Consider the following 22,908-nt stretch of genomic DNA (forward strand, 5'->3'; position numbering starts at 1 on the left):
CACAGATGCCTCCTAGTCACGGAAGTCTCAGCTCAAACATCACTTCTTGGGCTTCCCTGGAGGTGCAGTGGTTAAGAATCTGCCTGCCAATGCAGGGGACAGGGGTTGGGCCCTGGTCCGGGAAAATCCCACATGCCATGGAGCAACTAAGCCCATGCGCCACAACTACTGAGCCTGTGCTCTAGAGCCCACGAGCCACAACTACCGAGCCCACGTGCCACAACTACTGACGCGCGAGCACTTAGAGCCCGTGCTTCGCAATAAGAGAAGCCACTGCAATGAGAAGAAGCCTGCGCACAGCAACAAAGAGTAGCTCCCGCTCATAGCAACTAGAGAAAGCCCACGCGCAGCAACGGAGACCCAACACAGCCAAAAATAAATAAAATAAATAAATTTATTTTAAAACCCCCCCAAAAAACCAAAAAAACCCACTTCTTCTGAGAGGCTTCCCTTGGTTAATCTAGATTAGCACCATTCAAAAGACCTACGATGGGGGCTTCCCTGGTGGCGCAGTGGTTGAGAGTCCACCTGCCGATGCAGGGAACGCGGGTTCGTGCCCCAGTCCGGGAAGATCCCACGTGCCGCGGAGCGGCTGGGCCCGTGAGCCATGGCCGCTGAGCCTGCGTGTCCGGAGCCTGTGCTCCGCAACGGGAGAGGCCGCAACAGTGAAAGGCCCGCGTACCAAAAAAAAAAAAAAAAAAAGTCAAAAGACACAGGTGAAGTTGATTTGTTGATTTGATTTTAATAAAATCTATTTTATTTCATCTAATATGTCTAAAATATCCTTTCAACATATAATCAATATAAAAATTACTATTGGGATATTTTACATTCTTTTTTTGGTACTAAGTCTTCAAAATCCAGTGTTTATTTTCCACTTATGACTCATCTCAATGTGGATGAGCCATATTTCAAATGCTCAATAGACACATGCAGGCTAATGGCGACGGTACTGGAAAACCCTAGGCAACCCTCCCCTGCCCCCGCCCCTGCTCAAAAGGCCTGTTTTATTGCTTTCATAGCACTTATTATAATCTAAAATGATCTTATTTATTTGTTCTTTATGTGCTTACTATTTGTTTTCCCTCCTAAAATGCAAGCGTCATGAGGGCAGGGATTTTAAACAGTTCACCCCTGTGTCACCGGTCATCAGTACTCAGTAAATACTTTTTAAATTGATGAACAAGTGAATGCTTCCTTGCTAGAGGGATGAAGAAAGAATCAATGATTGAGAAAACGGATGGAACTGCCTGGTCTCTAGAGGCATTTGAATGTGTGACCCCTGCCTCAGCCAATCACTTGACTTTTCTGAGCCTCTATAAAATGAGAGTAATTTTATCAATTTTATAGGGTTGTAAGAATTAAATAATAACGGTGTGAAATCATTTCATAAACTATAAAGCTCTCTGTAAATGGCAATTATTTTTATTAAGTGACTTGCCCAAATGTAGATAGTTAGTAACTGTGTGGAAGAGTGGAATCATGGCATCCTGGCCCTGCCACTTAACCAGTCACATGACCTGGGCACGCTGCTCACCCTTTCTGACCTACTAAAACAGAATCTCTAGGGAAGGGGCCTGGTGAGCTGGATTTTTAACAAATGTCCCAATGATTCTTATTATCAAGCAAGTTTGGGAAACACAAGATATGAAATTACTGCTCTACCAGGGTTGTCTGTGATTCCAGCTAAGACATGGTTACCCTGTTAAGCCCTTGCATCTAGGTTTGTGCACAGCTTTGGAAGGATTCGTGAGCAGCCATGAGAAAGATGATAGCATCTTATCAGCTAGATCAGCAGGATCACCCTGGTGATAAGTGGGGTGACAGATGCCGCTGCCAATCACTCCCCTTCTCTCACCTGAAGGCTGATGTCAGTTCTGGCATCAGTTACCTGGTTGTGGTGTGCTTTTCAGACCAGAAACCGAAATCAAGACAGAGGGCCTTAGGTAGGAGCAGCAGACTCTCTCTTCCTTAGAAAGGTCAGATGTCTAAAAGAGGGATCCCTGGTGGGGGCCACCAAGAAGGCACTTGCCCCCATTGACAGGCCCCCAAATAGAACGTCAGGGACCAACATGAAAACCCTGTGAGTCATGCCAGTCCTTTTGGGATGGAGTATAGAACTATAAGACCACCTGCAAATGAGTGCTGGGTGGCTATGGAACATATAAAATCTTTACTCTCTAAGATGAATTTTTAAAATATTTATTGCTCTCTTCTAATTTCCTTTAGGTGTTATTTAATATTTAGTAAATATTTAGTGCTTGAAAGTTCCCCCCACTGCCCACCTAAAGCATACAATCCACAGCTTCACTGATAATAAGAGACACTAATAATAATGATGCCATTTTTTTTTTTTTTTTTTGCAGTACGCGGGCCTCTCACTGCTGTGGCCTCTCCTGTTGCGGAGCACAGGCTCTGGACGCGCAGGCTCAGCGGCCATGGCTCACGGGCGCAGCCGCTCCGCGGCATGTGGGATCCTCCTGGTCCGGGGCACGAACCCGTGTCCCCTGCATCGACTTTCAACCACTGTGCCACCAGGGAAGCCCCCAGTGATGCCATTTTTTATCTTTTCTGTTTCTTTAATCTATCCAATTAGCAAATATCCAAAAGTCAACATGCTGTGTTGGCAAAGGCATGCGAATTAGATACTCTTACACGTTGCTGATGGGAGTATAAATTGGTACAAATTCTTCAGTGGGTTGTGGGGAGGGTGCAATTCAGCAATAAACATAAAAATTACAATGATATATATCCTTAGATCCAGTAATTTCATTTCCATCACATGTATGTTAACACATATGCAAAATATCACATGTGCACACATACAATGGAATGTGGTTTAGCCTTAAAAAGGAATGAAACTCTGATATATGCTATAACATGGATGAATCTTGGCCCAGTGGAATAAGTGATATAAGCCATAAGTAGCTTATAAATAAATGGCTAAATGAAATGACCCAGACACAAAAGGACAAATATTATATGCTCCCACTTATATGAAGTACCTAGGGTAGTCAAATACATAGAGACAGAAAGTAGAATAATGGTTACTAGGGCCTGGGGGGGAGGGAGGAATGAGGAGTTATTGTTTAATGTGTATAGAGTTTCAGTTTGGGATAATGAAGCAGTCTGGAGATGGATGGTGGTGATGATTGCACAATAATGTCAGTGTAATTAATGTCAATGAATTGTACACTTAAAACGTAAATTTATGTCAGGTATATTCTACCACAATAAAAAAAATCCTATGTGCAAGGTTACTTGTTATATTATTCATTACATATATTACATTACATTACTATCTATAACCATATTGTCTATAATAACAAGATTGGAAACAACCTAACTAAACATCCATCAGCAGAGGACTGGACACATGTAGCTCACTGGTATAGTCATACAATGAAATACTATGCAGCTGTTAAAAAGGAAGTTCTTTATACATTGACGTGTACTGGATATTGTCTATTTTCCTCTCCAAATTCACTATTTACCCTCTCTGCCTTGTTTTGGTCCTACAAGGCTGTGCTTTCTAGAATGAATCTATTGGGGTCCATTGCCCTTTGACTTCCATTGTTGAGGCTGGGTGAGGGGGAAGTACCAGCAGGAGTTAGTTCCTTGGCTCTCTCTCCCCTGGGACTGTGGTTGCCAGTGGCAGTGTTCCTCTCCCAAAGACCACAGCTCCTACTGGGTAGGGTTCTGGCAACATTGCCCTCCACCCAGGCCCAGTGGTAGAGGAATGGAGTTTCAGTGGGGATAATGGAATCTGGGAGTGGTGGAGGCCAAGTGGCAGCAACAGACAAGGAGTGTGCATTACTACAGCAAGCCACGAGGGTTCTTTACCAGAAATAAGGAGTTTTGATCTGTAAGGATCTGTGACGGTGGCTAATTGATCATGGCATCCTTAGGAATGAAATAGATGGACGGACTTCTAAGGTACCGCTTGACCTGATGAACAGAAAAAACATTCTTGAAAAGGTGGGCAGAGAACTGACCTGGTTCTTGTTCAGTTTCCGGATCTAAGACACCACAGGCTTGGAGCCCCTTGATTGAGAAAGATGTAAGACCTACTGCAGAAGGGCTCAGAAGTGTGGCCACAAACCTTCCTTGGAGAAACTTGCAGTCATTCAGCAAGTGATTATACAATAGAAAAAGTTTATGCCCAGACCTTCCTGGAGTTACCAGATAACTGGCTCTAACGTGAAGCTAATTTCTGGAGCCCAAAAACGTCATTGTGGTCCCTCTGTTGAGAAGAGACTTACAGAGGTTCAGTGATCGATGAAATCTTGTTCCAAACTCATTGCAAAGTTGGTCCAGTGGGATCCTGGACCCATCCTGTGCTTATTTCCCTTGTCCCAGGTAGTAGAGTGATAATAGATACACTTGGCAAATTGAAGGACCCCCATACTGGCTCCCTGACCCATGGAGTGAGTGCTGTCGGGTAGAAAGGGGTCAAATAGAAGCCCCTGGAACTTCCACATCCTGACCTCCAATCCAAGATAGTAAATCAAAAGCAACACCACATCCCTGGAGGAGGGATGATTAGCTCAATCAAAAACTCAAAAAACACAGAATGGATGATTTCTACCATATCTCCACATAACTCACCTATCTAAACAGTACAAAAGCCAGAGAGTCTTGGAGAATGTAGGTTATTTATTCAGGAGTAGTGTCAATCTCAGGTGAGGTTCTGGATATGGCATCTTCCTGGCACAAGTTAGCACCCTTACTACCCAGTACGATTATCCTACTATTGATTTATCACAGACATTTTGTACATTGCTATCACCAAAGCAGTTAGCCTTCATGGAGCAGAGAGATTAGTGCCTTTACAGTTTTACCTAAGGGCTATGTCCACTCTATTTCTGTCACAACAAGGTGCAGGTGGAACTTGATCACCTTGTTGGTCGGCTGTATTGATAAAGTTATATTAACTGGACCTGGTGAGTGGGCAGTAGCCAGGACCCTGGTCGCCACCGTAAAGAACACGCATGCCAGAGGATCGGAATTAAAGGCAGCAAGGGGCTTGGTGACAGTGGGATGTTCTTGTGGACATCCAGGGGACTGAGGCATGTTCAGATAGCCCCCTTAAAGAGGGAGAAAAGTTGCTTCACTTTGAACTTTGCACCATGCTTTCTGGGCCTCTTTTGATTTTGGAGGCAACATCTATTACATTTGGGCATGATGCTCTGACCCACATGCTGGGTCAGGGTTTTGTTTTTTTTTAATATTTATTTATTTGGCTGCGCCGGGTCTTAGTTGTGGCATGTGAACTCTTAGTTGCGGCATGTGGGATCTAGTTCCCTGACCAGGGATCAAACCCGGGCCCCCTGCATTGGGAGCTCGGAGTCTTAGCCACTGGACCACCAGGGAAGTCTGCTGGGTCAGTTTTGAGTGGTGCCCAGTGAAAAGTCTTTAGCAAGTCGAGGCTATGGTACAAAATGCCCTGTCACTTGGGCCTTATGACCCAGCAGACCTGGTGGCTTTGGAAGTGTCTGTGGCAGACAGGGATGCTGCAGTGAGCCCCTGGTAGGACCAGAGAAAGCATCACAGCCCAGGCCCCTAGGGTGTCAGAGTAGAGCCATGGTCTCTTTGGACAACTGTTCCCTCTTTGAGAAGCAGCTCCTGGCTTATTCCTGGGTCTTGGTAAAGATGGGATGGCTATCTGATTGTGGCATTCTGATCAACTCTGTGTCCCAAATTATCCATCATGAATTGGATAGTATCTGAGCCACAAAATCATGAAACTGGATGTGTACAGCAGCCTTCCAATGTTGAATGGGAGTGGAATATCCAAGACCAGGCGGAGGAGGTCTGGAAGGCAGCTCAGACCCCCGTGGTGCCTGGGGCTAGTACATTGCTACCTCTCACTCAACTTATACCTTGGGCCACATGGGGATTCCCTAGCAATGGTTAACAGAGGAGGAAAAGGCACAGGACTGCTTCACATTTGGGCCTACATGGTGTGCTGGCACCGGCAGATGCAGACGGCACTGCTTTCAGCCTCAGTTACAGGTGGCCCTGAAAGTGTGCAGAGGAGAAATTTTCCCAGTGGACAGGACATCACGTGGACAAGGTCTGCTTGTCTACTTTGCCCAAAAGGAGAAACAGTCTGAGGTATGGGTCAATCCTAATTTACAGGCAGTGACTAATGCACGGGTCTGCTTGTCCGGGAAAGAACAAGACTGAAAGACTGGGGACAAAGAAATCTGGGGGGAGAGGCATGTTGATTGAGCGGGCACAGAGCGTGAAAATATTTTTGACCCGAACGGAAGCTCTCCAAAGGTCATGCATTGCAGAAGAGTTTCTCAATAATTTGGGGACAAGATGATCCTTACTCTGCATGTCGGTCAACCTCTCTCCCCAGTCACTCCTGTGCTTGCTCAGTGGGACAGAGTACACCACCACCATGGCAGCAAGGACTTCGCCCACCCAGGTGGTCTGGCTGTCACCACGGCTTGAGTGCTCAACCTATCAATGGCAGACACCAAGGGTGAGCTCCTAATATGGTCCATTCCAAAGGGGTCAGCCAGGTATCTGGTGCAGGCTGATTTCGTGAGACCCCTTTCATCATGGAGGGGGCAGCAATCTGGTCCTAAGGGATAAACACATATTCAAGTTATGGATTTACTGTCCCTTTTCACACTGCCTCTCCCAGCATTTGTTGACTGAAAGGAGATTTTATCAGTTATCATGGTACCCAATTCAGCATTGACCCTGACCAAAGTCACAGTTTATGGTAAACATGTGCTACACTGGGCTCATGCTCTCAGAATCTTCGGGCCTTACATCCCGAACATCTTATCATCCAGAGCATCTAGCTTGAAAGAATGGTGGGAAGTTCTACTGAAAGTTGAGGTGCTGTATGTATTAATAGTACACACCTTAACCCAGGGACCATGCTATGGTGGTGTCTGCCTTATATTCAGAATCCAGGGGTCCAAGAACCAAAGGGTAGACATAAGAATGGCCTCTCTCATTATTCCTTAGAACTCACTTTCAGAATTTTCTCTTTCTATCTCCATAACCTTAGATTCAGTGGGTTTGGAGGCCCAGGTACCCAACGAGGAAATGCTTTTTTAGGTAACATAGTCAGACAGTCTTGTTAAACTGGAAATTGAGACCTCTCTCTGGTCATTTTTGGCTCCTTTTTTTTTTTTTTTTTTTGAGGCCACGCAGCTTGTGGGATTTTAGTTCCCTGACCAGGGATTGAACCCAGGCCCTTGGCAGTGAGAGTGAGGATCCTAACCATTGGATCACCAGGGAATTCCCAAGACTTGATTTTTTAAAAACAGATAACACCATGAAATGCTAGTTATATTGCTTAATGTTTGAGTGCTAAATCTACTGTGGGTTCCTGAGATAAATCTTGTTTGATCATGAAAACTGTACATATTTTTTCTACTTTTCCATGAAAATTGAACATTGTTTTTTGTTTGTTTGGGTTTTTTTTATTTTATTGAAGAATAGTTGATTTACAATGTTGTGTTAATTTCTGCTGTACAGCAAAGTGACTCAGTTATACATATATATTCTTTTTCATATTCTTGTCCATTATGGTTTATCACAGGGTATTGAATATAGGTCCTCGTGCAATACAGTAGGACCTTGTTGTTTATCCATTCTCTTGTTGTTGTACATTGTTTTAAAAATTGAGTTTCTTATAAGATCTTACCACCATGGCAAATCACAAAAGCCACCGAGATTAACATTCTTTCTTCTGTTATTCAGGGTAAAAAAAAAAAAAATCAAGAATTTCACACTAAAATATAAACTCCACAAATGTAAAACAAAAAAAAAAAAGAAAAGAAAAGAAAAAGAAAACCATATAACACCAAAGTACTAAAGTCCTATGTAGTATCCATATTCATTGCAGAAATAGTTACTGGAATTTTCCAAACATCAAATAAATAAGACAACTCAATGGTTACAACTATAATTTCCAATGAATATACAGATTTTTATTCAAAGTTTAGGCTTGATTTCTTTGATTTCTACTTAGTATTAGTCACATGTATTCCCTGCACCTATTTATCATCAAAATGGGGATACTTGAAAGTCAAACTTGGCTTTGTCTTGATTTCAGAGAGGCAGATAAGAGGTGATTCTACTGGTTGGAGAGCTGGTTGCTACTACACAATGGAGGCGAGGGGGACTCTATTTGAAACCCAGGGGATTCACTTCAGCAGTCAATCAAAATAAAACCCCAAAGACCAAAATACCACAGGAATGAGTGTTGGTTTTTTTTTAATAATATATATTTTTAAAAGTATGGATAGGGCTTCCCTGGTGGCGCAGTGGTTGAGAGTCTGCCTGCTGATGCACGGGACGTGGGTTCATGCCCCGGTCTGGGAGGATCCCACATGCCGCGGAGTGGCTGGGACCGTGAGCCATGGCTGCCGAGCCTGCGCGTCCGGAGCCTGTGCTCCGCAACGGGAGAGGCCACAACAGTGAGAGGCCCGCGTACCGCAAAAAAAAAAAAAAGTATGGATGTATTTTATTTATTTATTTATTTATTTATTTAATTTTTGGCTGCATTGGGTCTTTGTTGTGGCGTGCAGGTTTCTCATTGCAGTGGCTTTTCTTGCTGTGGAGCACGGGCTCTAGGGTGAGAGGGCTTCAGTAGTTGTGGCATGTGGGCTCAGTAGTTGTGGCACACGGGCTTTGACCTGCTTGTGGCACCTCTGGGTTTGTCCACCTCAGATGACCATCAAAGCTTGTCTGGGAAAACCTTATTTTTCGTGTAGAAATATTTTCTTAAGAGTTAATGGTTTGGGGCTTCCCTGGCGGCGCAGTGGTTAAGAATCCGCCTGCCAATGCAGGGGACATGGATTCAAGCCCTGGTCCAGGAAAATCCCACATGTTGCAGAGCAACAAAGCCTGTGAGCCACAACTATTTAGCCCGAGTACCACATCTAGTGAAGCCCGCACGCCTAGAGCCCACGCTCCGCAAGAAGAGAAGCACTGCAATGAGACGCCTGTGCACCACAACAAAGAGTAGCCCCAGCTTGCCGTAACTAGAGGAAGCCCGCATGCAGCCACGAAGACACAACGCAACCAAAAATAAATAAATAATAAATAAATTTATTTTAAAAAAAAGAAAGACTTAATGGTTTGAACACACATAGGAAATAGGGAGAGGTAAGGACTTGGAAGCATTGTTTCTAGCACTTTTAATGTTGTCCCAGATCTCAAGGATTGAATAATCCTCGAGATTAAAAATGGAAAAATCTGAGTTTGAGTGACATAATGGCTAAGTAAATACTCTTAAAGGTTAGAAGCTTGAGGAGATTGTGAATACAGTATTTTATGGAGCAAAGATACACAAATGAAGGCATAATGGCTGGTTTACAAAGAGAGCTTAATTTATTTTTTAATTTTTTTTTGGCTGCACTGCTTGGCAAGCAGGATCCTAGTTCCCCAACCAGGGATTGAACCCATGGCCCCTGCAGTGGAAGCATGGATTCTTAACCACTGGACTGCCAGGGAAGTTCCAAAGAGAGGTTAATTTAATCATAGTATATAAAGCATATTTTAACTACAAGAGAGGTGGACAATAAACCAAGCAGTTAACACTTAATTTATAGCACTAGCATTCTAAAAGCAAAGGAAAAAAACAATTTGTATATATATTTAAAGATATAATTTGTGTGCAGAGAGAAGACCCCTGTAAACTTTCTTCCTCTTGAATTAGAACCTGAACTTGTTTAAAGAGCATACAAGCTGCCCACAGTTTTTCCCATCTCAACTTCTGTTTCCTAGTGTCCTCATTTTTAGAAGTCAAATAACTGACATTGTTCTTGTGGGAAGGAAGATTAGTGTAGCCCGTTTAATGATTTGGATCATTAACCTGTTAGATGACCCCAAATTTCACTCAGCTTAATGTGCCCAAAATATCACAGATTCGGAAGGGCCATTTTTCTCAGCAAATGAAAGCCTGAAGAGACTGTATCTTGGCTGTTTGCCTCCCCAGAACGCCAGAAAATACCTTAGCTAGAAAATATAAGTAATGCCGCTTCCCCAGACAAGATGCTTTCAATTTTTCAGGAACACTTGGTGATTTACTGCTGAGAGCATAACCCAGTTTCAAAGCTATTCTCGCCAAAGAACCACTACGATATTTCCGTGCAGTACACTGATTGGTACCTTGGGTTGTCAACGATAGCTTGTCCCATTTCAGACCAGGTTTTCACTCTGAGAAATGGAAATATACTAATGAAGCGTCTTAATTGGTCATAATCATGGGGGCTGCTGATGCGAGCTCCTCCTGGCAGGTCTGTCTACATAATAAAGAGTCAGACTGCATGGTCTGTGGACATGGACATTACAGGATAAATTCTCTTCCACCCTGAACCCATCTTGGGTAATATCATTTCTCCTTTGGCTTAACCTGAGGGCTCTTTGAGCAATCTCTATACTCCAGGGATATTGTCTAAACTGACAGGCACTTTAATCTGTTTCTTCCCTGCCTTGTCCAAGCCTAAGCATACCATATAAGAAAGAAATGAGGCATTCAGATCAGCTTAGAAAATTCTCTAAAAACTATTCTCTCCCAAATACCACCTATTATTTGATTATTCTGATTTCTGTCTTATGGATTTTTTCCCCCCTCTGCCAGGTCTTTTCTGGTTTTCAGCTGAGAGTCCACTAGGTTTTGGGATTCAGCTTCTCCCTGATTTAGGGTTGGGATGTGAACCGGCAGCCTGGAGTCCAGAGCACGCAGGTCGGGGCTGGTCTGGGAGGGAGGCCCAAGACTCGTGGGCTTTGCTAGGGTAAACTGCTTTCTGGAGACAGCACTCACTTTCCGTCCCCAGTCCTAAATGCTTTGGAAGGCAGTTTTTCATGGCATTTCCTATACTTTTTGGACCATTGGTTCAAGGATGTTTGCAGAGCAAATGACCTTGGAAGCTAGAGTTAATAAAGCTTGGGAATGTCTCCCTCCCTAGACACATTCCAGGTGAGTAAAAATCTTCTTCCTCTCCCTGAAGAGATTTGCTTACACTCCAGAGGAAAAAATAAAACCTCTTTATTTCTCTGGAGGGGAGAATGGGCAAGCCAGCAGTAGCCCTATATAAATCAGTTTTTCCTAATTTGGGGATTTCTCTCTTGCGATGCACCCCAGTGACTGCCTAGGTGACATCTGGTCCCCACTGTGTCACTCTGTGGGGATGGGGGTTTTGGGAACTGATCCAAGATATTGCTTTGGATGCTGATTTTGTTGTGATTAATAAACAGTTTTGTCTATGTCCAAACGGTGTGTATTCTTCTGTCACTGTCATGTATATACAACTGTATATAGCAGCCTTACTTGTTAGCTTGCAAGTAGGGTAAAATCTCTAACCCTTCAGTTTCTGACTTAATAGTATCCCTCAGTATTCCAAATTCTGAAATAGAAGAATGCAGTGAATGAGATCCCAAATTCTGGAAGAGAATAAAACTCAAGCCCCATTCCAGTTTCTCCTAATATGCATGTTGACACGTAGAAGACCTAGCTGCGATCTAGCCACATTTACTCTAGAACATTCTCATCACTCTACATTAGGAGCTCCACGCTGTTTATGCTTCTCATTTTCTGTAATGAGAAAGAGCTTTTATGAGGAATAACATCCCAGAAATGAATATGGGGGATTAGAACAATAAGAAAACATTTCCAATTAAAGTATGAAGGAAAGCAGTTTACTTTGTTATAGAACTAGGTTAAACACAACACTGCCGTTTTGGGGATATTGCTCAAAGGATTATGTGAAACTGAGCTCAATAAGCCAATCAGGGAAACACAAAGCAAAACAGAAAAAAGCAATAACCTAATGTGAAAATACGTCCAATTAATAAAAATAGGAAATATTGTAGTTTCCTCGGGATAAAAGAATACTGAAGTCTCTGTAGATGGTGAGATATTTTCCCGTCATAGAAATGTTTTGAACACCACCAGGTGAGGTTTGAGAGTTGAATCAGGAGTGATAGAAACAAGCCTCCTTCTAGCTTCTTAAGAATTCACGTCTTTTGTCTTTTACCTTCTTTGCAAAATAAGTTAGAGCTTCCATTTTGCCTTGAGGCTTTGCACTTCTTGAGCCCAAAGTGAGGAGTAATAATTGATGACACATAAGTTTTAATGCAATTACTTATGTGCATTTGTTGTTACATCCAAGGAGAACAAAGGCATGTTTAATAGGTGGTAGGTTAGTAGCTCAGAGCTACAAAAAAGGGATGTTTGAAATCAGTACATCCCACCATTGTGTTAGGATATTTTTGGTGTAGTCATGAGAAGCCTTTTGCATGCAAAACAAATACTGCACGTAGAGTTTAGAGGTGACTGTGACCTTAAAGACCACACAGGGAAAATAAGAGTCAGTGGCTTTGCAGGAGTTCCACAGCTGGAGAGTAGGGTGGCCAAGACTGGAAGGGTATGTGCTTCCTATACTGTGCAGCACCCCTGCACCTGGTCTGTCCTCACTACCCATTAGACGGAACTCTCAGGTGGGCCACTTACCTATGAAGAGTTTGCAGAAGAGTTTCAGAACTAATGTTTCTTGGGCAGTTTCTGTACTCAATTTTAGGATAGCATCATGGCTAGGAGCTTTAGCTTTGGTGTCAGTCATACCTGGACTTGAATCAGTTGCTGAGTCCAAGCTTGTACTGCTCACCACACAACAGGCCAATAAGTTGAGAGACAAGTTGTTGGGGCAAGGAATAGTGACTTTATCTGGAAAGCCAGGCATCAGAGAAGATGATGAACTAGTGTCCTAAAGAACTATCTTAGCCAAGTTAGAATTCAGGCTTCTTTTATTTTTTAATTTTATTTATTTATTTTTTTATAAATTTATGTATTTATTTTTGGCTGTGTCGGGTCTTCGTTTCTGCGCGAGGGCTTTCTCCAGTTGCGGCGAATGGGGGCCACTCTTCATTGCGGTGCGCGGGCCTCTCACTGTTGCGGCCTCTCGTTGCGGAGCACGGCTCCAGGCGCGCAGGCTCAGTAGTTGTGGCTCATGGGCCCAGTTGCTCCGCGGCATGTGGGATCCTCCCAGACCAGGGCTCGAACCCATGTCCCCGGCATCAGCAGGCAGACTCTCAACCACTGCGCCACCAGGGAAACCCTCAGGCTTCTTTTATACTAAAGGGGAGGGGCATGGTTAGTTGTTGCAAACTTCTTGGTGTCAGAATCCTTTGTTCTAGCAGCTGTCCATGTAGGTCAGGTCATGATGTTCCTGTAAACCTCCAATAAGACAAATGTGCTGTTGTGCAACTTTTAAATCTCTATATCAATGGAAAAGTGTTACACTTTTAAAGGTAAGAGCTTTGAGAATGGGCTGTCCTGTATATTTCAGGCTACAGGCAACATTCTTAACTTGTAGCAAAAGCAATAGAAAACAAAGGTTAAAGTAAAAGAAACAGATCCAATATGGAGTGAGATCTGTTCTTCCCTATTACAAATCTTGGCTCTGCCACATATTAGCTTGTGACCTCAGGTGAGTTATTTAACTTCTCTGGGCCCCTCAGTGTTCTTGTCTGTAAAGAATAATAAGTCTTATTTATAAAGAGTAAACGATGATTCACTTTGCTGTACAGTAGAAACTAACACAATACTGTAAAGCAACTATACTCCGATAAAAACTAAAAAAAAAGAAAAGAATAAATGAGATAGTAAGTGTGTAGTGCTTAACATAGTGCTTGGCAAGTAATAGGTGTTAAAGGAGTGATTAACATTATTATAATGATCAGACACAAAGCACTGGACTAGGAACATTCTTCATATTCAACCTACCTTTGAGGTACGCCTCCATATGTGTTCACTTTTCTTAACTGTTCTGTGATTTCACTGTGTCCCACCTTGTACTTCTGAACAGCAAAAATGAAGCCAACTCTTCCTTTCTTCCATCTCAAGTCCTCCTCCTCCTCCATGACAACTCCTAAGATTTCTTTAGTTCTCAAGGATCCCTTCCTTTTCTGAACTACTGAGTTACCTCTTACATCCAGAAGCCATTTCATTGATTGCTCTGTACCTTCACACATGCTGTTCAGTCTCCCCAAATACGCTATAGGCTTCTGTAACATTCCGCTCCTTCTTTTGACTGTCATAGCAGAGCACTGAAGCTATCAAAGGATCTCAGTGAATAATTAGTAGATGAGTTGATATACTGTGCCCACCAATGACACAAGCCTAGTTCAAGACCAATTCAGGATTTTAGGGACCCATTATTTCCAAACCCAAATCAGCACATGGGATTTTGTCAAGGACAAGTTGACTTAGGGGAAAGTGGAGCAGCAGATTTCAAATTGGGACTGTTCCAGAAAATGCAGGCGGTGTCTTCATGATTCAGGTAGAGAATAGCCATCAGTGTAGGAAATTACTTTTCTCAGTGAATCTTCTTGGCAGGCAAAGTATTTTTAAAAGTCTGGTTTGTAAATCTCTTCTGGCCCGTGAAAACTTGATGACCTCTCTGGTTGTTTATTCTTCTTTTTTTTTCTCCTCTTCCTCTTCCTCCTCCTTCCCCTCTTCTTGCTCCTCCTTCTTTTTAACAAATTAATTTTGTGTAGAGGAACTGGGACAATAAGAGTGATTGGGAAAAACAAATAGACAAGGAGAATCTTAAGGTAACCTTAAATTTTAAGTTTAAATTTTTATAAGAGTGTTCTGGGTGGTCAGTGTGACTCCTATTTACTCTTACATAACTCCTATAAAGCATATATAAATATGCTTTCTTCAAAAGAAGTGTTCCAAAAAATTTTGTGTAAGTTGATTTCTGGAAAGGCTTATCATATTTTGAATCCATAGAAGATCTTTATAGACATTCTACAGTGATTCCTTTTGTCAAGAAACAGGTGTCTTAGTTGTGTGTTGTTGTATAAAAAATTACCCCAACATTTAGCAGCTTAAAGCAACAACATTTATTATCTCTCAGTCTCTGGGTCAGGCATCTGGTGCTGCTTATCTGGGTCCTGTGGTTTAGGATTTCTACTATCAAGGTGTCAGCAGAGCTAGTCATCTCCAGGTCAACTGGAAATGGATTCATTTCCAAGTTCACACATGTGGATTTCGGCCAGAGGCTGCCTACAGTTCCTTGCTTGTGGGTCACTCCATAGGGCAGCTCACAATATGTACATTTGCTTCACCAGAGCAAGCAAGTGAGCAGAGCCAGAGAGAGAAAGAAAACCATCAAGGCAGAGTCACAGTTGTTTATAACTTAATCTCAGAAGTGACACCCCATCACCTTTATTGCATTCTATTTATCAGACGTGACTTGTTAGATCCAGCCCACACTTCCAGGTTGGAGATTACACAAAGACATGGAGACCACAAAGTGTGTATCACTGGTGGCTGTCCCAGAGGATGGGGACAAAGACAAACAACTGTCTTCGTTAATCTGGATTTTTGCATTTTAAATTTATGTGACATACCTCTGTGCAAAGTGGAGTTGAGAACTTCCTAATTCATGTTTCATCTGCTTGCATCCCCTAAGAAAATCCTTGTGGAGATAACTTAGTCATTTAGAATTAACCTCCTCTTTCTCTAGGCTCATTCATCAAATTATAGGTTAAATCAGAAAGCAAAGAAAAGACCATAAAAGGAATGAAGCTGGCACAAAAATTTTTTTCTTACTGTAAAAAATTTTCAAGATACAGAAAAGTCGAGAAAGTAGTATAATAAACTGCCAAGTACCCATTACTCAGAAGAAGCAGTTTAGCATTTATTGAGCACCTGTGCAAATCACTGTGCAAAATGTTTCCAGAAAATTGTTTTCACTAATCCATTCAACAAGGTTGTAAAATAAACATTATTTTACTTAAGGATAAGGTAAATATTACACTCTGTATGGAGAATACTGAGACTCAGGATGGGGTAAAAAAATTGCTCAAGATTATACAACTAGCAGAGTTAGGATTTATTGTATTTTATTTATTTTCTCTAATTTTTTTTCTACTTCAGTATCACTCTTTTTCTCTTCTTTTCTTTATGTTACTATTGTCCTACAACTATACATCTTTATGAATTATAAGCCCATCAACATTTTTATAATTATTGCTTTTTGCATCTGTCTTTTAAATCATATAGAAGGAAAAAGTTACTAACAAGGATAAACTTATGCTGTCTTTTATATATATTTACCTATGTGGCTACCTTTACTGGTGCTCTTTGTTGCTTTGTGAGAATTAGAGTTACTGTCTAAGGTCTTTTTACCTCATTCATTTGAAGGAGTCTCTTTATGATTCCTTGTAGGGTAAGTCTGCCTTTGATCTGATCACTTGATTCTATTTCTATTTCTAAAACTATTTCTATCACACCTTACGGGCAGGGAGAACCCATGAGTCCCAGGACCAGCTTCCCATGAGGTACTCAGTTTCATCAACCTGGATGTTGATCTGGCCAGAATTTCTCAACACTCTCATGAATCCTTTTCACTTTTCACTGTTATAGAAACTTTAATAAGCAAGTGAGTTGCACTGCTTTCTTGGTCCATTTTGTCCAATATCACACTACTACAGCCAGCTAGGGGTTAAGAAACAGTGAGGCAAGGAATAAGTAGGAACTGATACCCATAGATGTGATGTAAGTTAAAAAAAATGTGGATAATTTAATCATAGATCTAGTAAGAAAAGCAGTGAGCTTTTGCTGAAGTCAAGTAGTAAAATTAGGAATTGAGTGATCAGATCAAAGGCAGACCAAAGTCAAGCCAAATCTAAGCAAGTAATCAGCTATGAGCATCATAACACAAAGAGATCTGTGCATTACCTAACCAGGACTAGTTTTGTTCAATGCTTGCAGCTCTGTAGATGACAGTATCAGGATTGCATAGTATTCGCCTGGTAGAAAGCTCAAAACTGGGCATAATCTAGGATGTAGAAGAGAGAACCAGGATTCCTCCTCTGGGTCCTATCCTTCCCATTGTGTTAAATTGGCATTTCTTAACTTTGAATAATGTATGCAGGGCTTCTCAGGGTGTGAAAGAGGCATGGACATCTTGAAGCTCCAGGTATAATTTTAAAAAGAAGAAAATGTGCTATGTTTTAAACATTTAATTTTGTCAGTGTATCTCAGTTACAATATGTGCATATTCATTTTGGAGAGAACATTGAAAAATCTGAGGTTTTTGTCTTTGTAAAGTGTGAGACCCATGATCAGTGGGCCTTCTGGTCAACTTCCCTCTTTCCAGCCATACCCTGTGATAGCTCAGAAGGCAGACACCCTATTAAAAAGTATGGGTTTTGTAAACTGATTCATGCTTACCACAAAAAATTAAGTACTATAGAAAAGTTAAAGAAGAAAGTAAAAAACAAAAAAACAAGCAAAACAAAACCCACTATCAACTACCCAGAAATAATCATCATTACCTTTTGGCAGACAAGATCTTTGTCATCATCTCTCTTTATATGTATCCTTATGTGTGCATAGATATAATTCTATAAAAATAGGATCTCGGAGGGCTTCCCTGGTGGCACAGTGGTTAAGAATCTGCCTGCCAATGCAGGGGACACGGGTTCGAGCCCTGGTCCAGGAAGATCCCACATGCCGCGGAGCAACTAAGCCTGTGTGCCACAACTACTGAGCCTGCGCTCTAGGGCCCGTGTGCCACAACTACTGAAGCCTGTGCGCCTAGAGCCTGTGCTCCACAATGAGAGAAGCCACTGCAATGAGAAGCCCGCACACTGCCATGAAGGGCAGGCCCCGCTTGCTGCAACTAGAGAAAGCCCGTGCACAGCAACAAAGACCCAATGCAGCCAAAAATAAATAAATAAAATTATTTTTTTAAAAAAGGATCTCATTATAAATGCTTTTCAAAAATAAAAGGCATTCAATTTTTCTTTACTTGAATTTAACAGGAGAAAAACAAATGAAATTGACAGAACTGCTCAACCTCAGATTAATAAGAATTTCTTCATATCAAGCAATTTTATTTCCTAAAAGTCTAAAATTTCAGAAGATTCTTTCACTTAAAAAAAAAAAAACAAGGGACTTCCTTGGTGGCACAGTGGTTAAGAATCCACCTGTCAATGCAGGGGACATGGGTTCGAGCCCTGGTCCAGGAAGATCCCACAGGCGGCGGAGCAACTAAGCCCGTGCGCCACAACTACTGTGCTCTAGAGCCCGCGAGCCACAACTAATGAGCCCACGTGCCACAACTACTGAAGCCCGTGCGCATAGAGCCTGTGCTCTGCAACAAGTGAAACCACTGCAACAAGAAGTCCGCGCACCACAACGAAGAGTAGCCCCCGCTCACCACAACTAGAGAAAGCCTGCACACAGCAACAAAGACCCAACACAGCCAAAAATAAATAAATAAATAATAAATAATAAAATAAATTTATAAAACAAAAAACCCAAAAGACTTCCATTTGAACAGTATCTATGGACTTCCTGCTCTGAAGATGAGAAACTTGACGCTATCCTTACCTCATCCCTTCAAGACCACATTTCTGGTAAGCCTATTTTTACTTTTACCTTATCAAGATTCATAAATTTGCTCTCTCCTGTAAACATAATTCTCACAGCACTGCTTTTTCTTTAAACCATTGAATGAGTTTAATGACCCACCATTCATTGGCCATGGAACCTCCATTTCTAGTTTCTTTATTTTCATTTGTCTTTCGGCTTGCTGTATTTTGATGTTGGATGACTCTCAAAGAGCTTGTGAGCACTAAATTTCATGAACCGTTGCTTATTTGAGAAAGTCTGTTTCTTACCTTTATGTTTCAAGTACAATTGATTGGACACAAAATTACACTTTGATTTTCCTGGGAAAAATTTTCTGGTGGTTTAAGTCTTCTCTTTTTGTAATGAAATCTTTCAGAACTTTTTGTCTTACCATTTGCTTCTTTTCTTTAGGAATATCAATTGTTTTTATATTAGATTTCCCTTGTCTGTATTCCATATCAGTAATCATTACTAATAATTTTCATCTTTTTAAATTTCATATTTCATACTGCTGTTTTCAGTTGTACATATTTTATTTTGGGTTGCTTCTCTGTGGCCTTTATCTATGAAAAGACTTGGTGACCCACCTGGACTTGCCTTTTAGCACCTTGACCATCAGCATCAGGGACTTGCATAGTTTTTGGCCTTGTTCATTTTCCTTCTTCCTTAGATCAAAGACTCCTTGCTTCACTTCTTAAATGGGTCAATCCACCTCACTGTAACCTCTTCAAGAGCAGGAGGAAATTTAGGTAGTTGTTTTATAATCCTTAATTTTATTCTGAGGAAATGAGGGAAAGATCATGTAGGTCAAGAAGCATAACCATGAGAGATGGTGGTACTATATGAAGTTAAAGAGGATAGGTTGGGTAAGGCAGGTTGGATTGTCTTTAGGCTATGGAGTTTGGGTTTTATTCTTAGTATATTCGGTGGGTGGGAGGAGAGTGGAGAGTGGTGGTCATTGAAGGACTTTAAATAAGAAAGGACTGTGCACTCATATGTTTTGAAGATAACTGTAGTTGTAGGATGGAGAATGAATTGGGTAGGATGAAAGGTACAAGATAAAAGATCAGTTAAGGAACCTTACATCTACTCATTAGAGATAATTGCAGACTAAGTGAGGCATTAAAAATAGAAAGAAGAGGGACTTCCCTGGCAGTCCAGTGGATAAGACTCCCAGTGCAGGGGGCCGGGGTTTGACCCCTGGTCAGGGAACTAGATTGCATATGCTGCAACTAAGAGTTCGCATGCCACAACTAAAGATCCCACATGCTGCAACTAAGACCCAGCGCAACAAACAAACAAATAAATAAATAAATAATTTTTTAAAAATAGAAGAGACATATTACTTTTTTTCAAATGAAGGGAACTGGATGGATTAAATATATTTTTGCATCCATAACAACTTGATATGTAATAGCTAAATGTGGAAAGGATCAAAAATGTTCATCAATAGGTGAGTTTAAACAATTGTGATATTTCCATACAGTGGAACACTACTCAGCAAAAAAAGGAATGAGCTATTAATGCATACAACAATGTAGATGAATTGTAAAATAATTATGATGCATGAAAGAAGTCTGACAAAGAGTTCATACTGTATGATTCTATTTATTTAAAATTCAAGAAAGTGCAAAATGAGCTATAGTGACAGCAAGCATATCAGTTACTGCTTGGGGATGGGAGTATGGGGTGATGGGGGGGTGGGCTGGCAGGATTCCAAGGGAGCATTAGGAAACTTTTGGGGGTAATGGATTTGTTTATTATCTTGATTGTGGTGATAGTTTTCAGAGTGTACCTGTGTCAAAACTAATTAAATAATACACCTATTTTATCTTAATTATGGGCAGTTTATTTCATGTCAGTTATACATCAATAAAGCTGTTTAAAAAACTCTTAAAATATTTTTGAGCTGGGTTAGTGGTATTTGGTGAAGGGAATGTGGGAGAGTGAAACAACAAAGATGACGATTAGGTTTCTGAAATGAGCTATTTTCTATGAAGACATTTAAAGCCATGGCATGGGAGACACTACTGAGAGTGAGAATGAAGAAGACCTGGGACTGAGTGTAGAGGAAAGCTGACATTCACAGGCTGGGCAGAGGAGAAGCTGGTATCTTATTTCTTTGTGCAAATGCACCAAAGTTTATTTAACTCTTTTTGATGGAGGACACACTTATTTCTAATGCTTTTAACTTACAAACAATGTTGCAATGAATAACCTTATATATGTGTTGTTTTGGAAGTGTGTGTGTGTGTGTATGTGTAATTTGCAGGATAAATTTCTCTAAGTAGAATTTGCTGACGTATATACACTAATATGTTTAAAATAAATAACTAATAAGAACCTGCTGTATAAAAAAAATAAAATTCAAATAAATAAATGAAAGAATTTGCTGGATCAAAGGGATGAACAGTTATGATTCTGGATGATAGTGCTAAACTCTCCTTCATAGTTGCACGAATTTACATTCCTATGAGCAATAACCATTGCTCATAGGAATGTAAATTAATCAGCAAAATAATAATCAGCAGCAAAATAATCAAACCACTATCCATCAAAATACAGGAAAAAAATAAATGCATAGATTTAAGGATATTTGCTTCTCTTGAACTTTAGTAGCAGAAGGAGAACTGTTCTCATGCTCCTGACAACACTTACGCAACAGGACGCTGGGGGACCTGGGGGCCTGGTGCCTAGCCCTTCAAGAACTCCTCGAGTTGTTCCATCTTCTCAGCTCGGGCGTGCTGCTCCCGGTGACTCGGCGCCAGGATCAGGAGCACGCTCATCACAAAGCGCTGGACAGTCGGCCGCCCGAAGACGGTGATTTCCACCAACTCCCCGGCATGAACTGCGTCCACCGTCAGCAGGGCCTGGCTCATCCACCTACTTCCGGAACCACGGCTCGGTCTGGGCCGAAGATCGAGTCGGCCAGCCACGCCTCCAAAGAAAACACCAGCGGATTCCTCAGCTACTGCACAGGAAACCACCACGGCTGGGAGCGAATCCGTGGCGGCGGAAGTGGGAACCCCAGCAGGCCGTCCCCCAGAGCCTCGGTGGCGCCCACGTCGTGGACCATGCTGGAACCGGCAGCCCGTGGGTAAGGGGCGAGCAGCTCTCGCGGGATTTTCTTTCCCCATAACCTCATTAACACAGAGTATTATCTAGCTTTTGACCTTTGCTAATCTGGTAAGTGAAAAATGGTAGCTCTGGATAATTTTAATTTGTATTCTTTCATTATGAGTGAGATTGAACATCTTGTTATGTTTAAAAGATATTTGTATTTCCTTTTTTGGGGATTGTTGTCCATTCAAAAAAATGAGTAATTGTTTGTTTTTTTTTTGCGGTACGCGGGCCGCCTCTCACTGTTGTGGCCTCTCCCGTTGCGGAGCACAGGCTCCGGCCGCGCAAGCCCAGCGGCCATGGCTCACGGGCCCAGCCGCATGTGGGATCTTCGCGGACCGGGGCACGAACCCATGTCCCCTGCATGGGCAGGCGGACTCTCAACCACTGCGCCACCAGGGAAGCCCCAAGTTATTGTTTTTTTTTTCTTAGCACTTTACATGCTATAGGAAAAGTAGCCCGTTGTTTGCAATATAACGATGTAAATGTGTTTTCCCAGTTTGTTGTTTATCTTTGGAATTTATTTTCCCAGTTTGTTGTTTGTCTTTTGAATTTGTTTATGGTGGCTTTTGCCTTGCAGAAATGTTTGATTTTTATATTGTCAGATTTATAAATCTTGGGACTTCCCTGGCGGTCCAGTGGTTGACTCCACGCTTCCACTGCAGGGGGTGCAGGTTTAATTCCTGGTCAGGGAACTAAGATCCCACATGCCATGCGGTGCGGCCAAAAAAAAAAAAAAAAATTTATAAATCTTTTTGTTTATGGCCCTTGAGTTTTGTGTCATAGTTAAGAAGGCTTTTCCCACTCTGAGTTTATTAAAGAATTCTCTCATGATTTCTTACAGTGTATTTATAGTTTCATTATTTAAACTGAGATCTTTGATCCAGTAGAAGATTTTCCTCGTGTAAAGTGGGAAGTACAGATACAACTTTGGTTTTATTTTTAGATGGCTCCCTGTTTTCTCCAAATCATTTATAATATAAATCTATCTTTTCACCATTGAATTTAAGATTCCATCTTCATCTTTACTAAGTAAGAGAGAAGGCTTATGTATGGAGGTTGTAGAATATATTTGAATGCTAACGGGAATGTTCCAGTAGAGACAGAGAGAACTGAAAATTCAAGAGTAAAATCCCTGAGATGGTGAGAGAACAAGATTCAGAACAGTTTAGTAATAAATAATGAAAGGTAGCATTTTTGAGGGTTTCTTATATGCCGGGCAATGTTTCAAATGCTTTACCATGGATTAAACAATTTAGTCCTCTGAATAAGAGTACATTCCTACTTATTATTCTTAATTAGTATAACCACTGTGAGCCCCACCTGCCCCTTTATTTATTTATATATACACCTCCCTCCCTACCTCAGTGAACTTCTTC

The 22,908-nt window shown here is 41.5% G+C and overlaps 1 pseudogene across 1 annotated transcript; it reads right to left on the reverse strand.

The window, feature by feature from the left end:
- Positions 1-21,063: 21,063 nt before the first annotated feature.
- On the reverse strand, positions 21,064-21,485 carry LOC309813674 (oocyte-expressed protein homolog; annotated as a pseudogene). Its single transcript has one exon. The product of its transcript is annotated as an oocyte-expressed protein homolog (transcript).
- Between the last annotated feature and the right edge of the window lie 1,423 nt (positions 21,486-22,908).

Source organism: Mesoplodon mirus (assembly GCF_964341445.2).
Source record: "Mesoplodon mirus genome assembly, chromosome: 12".
Lineage (NCBI taxonomy): Eukaryota > Metazoa > Chordata > Mammalia > Artiodactyla > Ziphiidae > Mesoplodon > Mesoplodon mirus.